Below are 3,654 nucleotides of genomic sequence, written 5' to 3'. Positions count from 1 at the left end.
ATTTCAGTTTAAGGGCTTTTCTTGTGGAATTTTGAAGGAATCTGAGCGAGTATATTGGAAGGGAGGAGTCCGCGGCAGCTGAGCTGAGAAGTACAACTTGATGGCATTCATTTTGAAGGTAACTAAACTGCAAATCTTTTTGGTTTGATTCAGGTATTCTTCTTGTCAGATTTTATGAAAGGTACGTTTCAATTATTGTTGTTTACTTTTTTGTACCTTCTTTCTATTGCACTAGATAGTTGAGTAGTTGCTGTCTTGTGTGCTTGCTTCCCATTAGATGTGCGGTTTCGTGAACCTGACCGGTAGAAGTCAGTCGAAGCTGACTTGGCCGTGACTTCTTAGTTATTTATGTTTTATGATCCCATGCAACTGATTTCACTTTTTGTTGTATTTTAATTTAAGCGCATTTCTCGTGGAATTTTGAAGGAAACAGAGGGAATATTTTAAGGGAGGAGTCCGCGGCACGGGACCTGAGAAGCACAACTTGATGACATTTATTTTGAAGTTAACTAAACTGCAAATCTGTTTGGTTTGATTCAGGTATTTTTCTTGTCAGGGTTTATGAAAGGTACGTTTCAATTATTGTTGTTTACTTTTTTGTACCTTCTTTCTATTGCATTAGATAGCTTAGGAATTGGTGGCCTGTGTGCTTGCTTCTCATTAGATGTGCAGTTTCGGGTACCTGACCCGTAGAAGTCAGCTAAAGTTGACTTGGACGTGACTTGTTAGTTATTTATGTTTTATCATCGCATGCAACTGATTTCACTTTTTTTGTATTTTAATTTAAGGGCATTTCTTGTGGAATTTTGGAGGAATCTGAGCGAGTATTGGAAAGGAGGAGTCCGCGGCAACTGAGCTGAGAAGCACAACTTGAGGGGATTGATTTTGAAAGTAACTAAACTGCAAATCTGTTTGGTTTGATTCAGGTATTCTTCTTTTCAGAGTTTATGAAAGGTACGTTTCAATTATTGTTGTTCACTTTTTTGTACCTTCTTTCTATTGCACTAGATAGCTGAGTAGTTGCTGTCTTGTGTGCTTGCTTCCCATTAGATGTGCGGTTTCGTGAACCTGACCGGTAGAAGTCAGCCAAAGCTGACTTGGCCGTGACTTGTTAGTTATTTATGTTTTATCATCCCATGCAACTGATTTCACTTTTTGTTGTATTTTAATTTAAGGGCATTTCTTGCGGAATTTTGAAGCAAACAGAGGGAATATTTCAAGGGAGGTGTCCGCGGTACGTGAGCTGAGAAGCACAACTTGATGGCATTGATTTTGAAGGTCACTAAACTGCAAATCTGTTTGGTTTGATTCAGGTATTCTTCTTGTCAGAGTTTATGAAAGGTACGTTTCAATTATTGTTGTTTACTTTTTTGTACCTTCTTTCTATTGCATTAGATAGGTTAGGAATTGGTGGCCTGTGTGCTTGCTTCTCATTAGATGTGCAGTTTCGTGTATCTGACCCGTAGAAGTCAACTAAAGTTGACTTGGCCGTGACCTGTTAGTTATTTCTGTTTTATTATCCCACTCAACTGATTTCACTTTTTGTTGTATTTCAGTTTAAGGGTTTTTCTTGTGGAATTTTGAAAGAAGCTGAGCGAAAATTTAAAGGGAGGAGTCCACGGCTGCTGAGCTGAGAAGCACAACTTGATGACATTGATTTTGAAGGTAACTAAACTGCAAACTGTTTGGTTTAAATCAGGTATTCTTCTATCCATATTTTTTGAAAGGTACGTTTCAATTATTGTTGTTTACTATTTTTTGCCTTTTCTCTATTGCAATTGATAGCTGAGGAATTGTAGGCATGTGTGCTTCCTTCCCATTAGATGTGCAGTTTCGTGTACCTGACCGGTAGAAATCAGCCAAAGCTGACTTGGCCGTGACTTGTTAGTTATTTCTATTTTCTTATTCCATGCAACTAAATTCACTTTTTGTTGTATTTTAATTTAAGGGCTTTTCTTGTGGCATTTTTAAGGAAATTGAGCGAATATTTGAAGGGAGGATTCCGCGGCAGCTGAGCTGAGAAGCACAACTTGATGGCATTCATTTTGAAGGTAACTAAACTGCAAATCTGTTTAGTTTGAGTCAGGTATTCTTCCTGCCATATTTTATGTTAGGTATGTTTCAATTATTGTTTTTTACTATTTTTTACATTCTTTCTATTGCACTAGATAGCTGAGTAGTTGCTGTCTTGTGTGCTTGCTTCTCATTAGATGTGTAATTTTGTGTACCTGACCGGTAAAAGTCAGGCAAAACTGACTTGGCCGTGACTTGTTAGTTATTTTTGTTTTATCATCCTATGCAACTGATTTCACTTTTTGTCGTATTTTAATTTAAGGGCTTTTCTTGTGGAATTTTGAATGAAGCTGGGGGAATATTTAAAGGGAGGAGTCCGCGGTAGCTGAGGTGAGATATACAACTTGATGGCATTGATTTGTAAGGTAACTAAACTGCAAATCTGTTTGGTTTGATTCAGGTATTATTCTTGTCATATTTTATGAAAGGTAAGTTTCAATTATTGTAGTTTACTTTTTTTTTTACCTTTTCTCTATTGCATTAGATAGCTGAGGAATTGCTGGCATGTGTGCTTCCTTCCCTTAGATGTGCAGTTTCGTATACCTGACCCGTAGAAGTCAACTAAAGCTGAATTGGCCGTGACTTGTTAGTTATTTCTGTTTTATCATCCCATTCAATTGAATTCACTTTTTGTTGCATTTTAATTTAAGGGCTTTTATTGTGACATTTTGAAGGAAGCTGGGGGAATATTTGAAGGGAGGAGTCCGCGGCAGCTGAGCTGAGAAGCACAACTTGATGGCATTGATTTTGAAGGTAACTAAACTGCAAATCTAATTGAAAGAAGCCAGTAAACAATGAGTTGATGGCATTGTTTTGGGATGTTTTTGGATGTTCGGATGTTCGGATGTCAAATCACAACTTGATGGCATTGATTTTGATGGCATTGTTCCTGTTATTCCCAGTAAACAAAAAGACAAGTTTACCAGAACTAGCAATGCTATGTTCCTTATCTTTTCTCGTGCTAACTTGAGTAGTTGGTCAAGGTAAACTATCAACCTATCAAGAGTGCAACAAATAAAATTCGATAATGCATTGTCAACTTAGTCATAGAAAGGTTAAGAGTCTTCACAGGACACAGGTATTCAAATAAGAAAATAAAAACACAATACAAATAACTCCTATTTGGAATATGCGAGATCATGCTTCTCTTATTGGGACTCATACATGAATTTCCTGGTTCCTTTTCCACGTTTGATGTTGTCTGGTTAAGCAGAGAATTTCACGACAAATTCATATATCTGATAAAGATGTTAATATTTTGCATATCTAGAAGTGTTTTGAAATTGTACCAATCAATTCAGTACCTGACAATTTATCATTAAGGGATTTTAGTTGAAAGAAAAGAGACATCAAGGAAGTTAACTTGTCTAAGTATCAAAAACCAGTATATACGAATTTTAATTACATCTACAGTTATTGTGCTTTATGCGATTCTAAAATAAATATCAGAAGCAAATGAAAAGGTAAATATTGGGAGCAGTTCATGTAGTTAGAATTTGACAGGGAATAAGGGATTTGAGTTGTGTAGATATAAGGAGCCAGCATTCTTTGTTAACATAATATCATGCCTAAGGAGCCAGC

The 3,654-nt window shown here is 36.6% G+C and overlaps 1 long non-coding RNA gene across 2 annotated transcripts; it reads left to right on the top strand.

Moving 5' to 3' along the window:
- The first annotated feature begins 1,778 nt into the window (after positions 1-1,778).
- Positions 1,779-2,956, top strand: LOC144567013 (uncharacterized). Of its 2 annotated transcripts, XR_013515340.1 has the most exons (5): positions 1,779-1,883; positions 1,973-2,051; positions 2,336-2,438; positions 2,558-2,658; positions 2,748-2,956. It is a non-coding gene; the product is annotated as an uncharacterized LOC144567013 (long non-coding RNA). The 2 variants fall into 2 exon arrangements; XR_013515339.1 differs by having other exon boundaries at positions 2,336-2,658.
- The last annotated feature ends 698 nt before the right edge of the window (positions 2,957-3,654 follow it).

This window comes from Carex rostrata, chromosome 16 (genome assembly GCF_964058835.1).
Source record: "Carex rostrata chromosome 16, lpCarRost1.2, whole genome shotgun sequence".
Classification (NCBI taxonomy): Eukaryota; Viridiplantae; Streptophyta; class Magnoliopsida; order Poales; family Cyperaceae; genus Carex; species Carex rostrata.
Note: the sequence above shows the minus strand (reverse complement) of the source record. Positions and strands in the feature narration are given on the sequence as shown.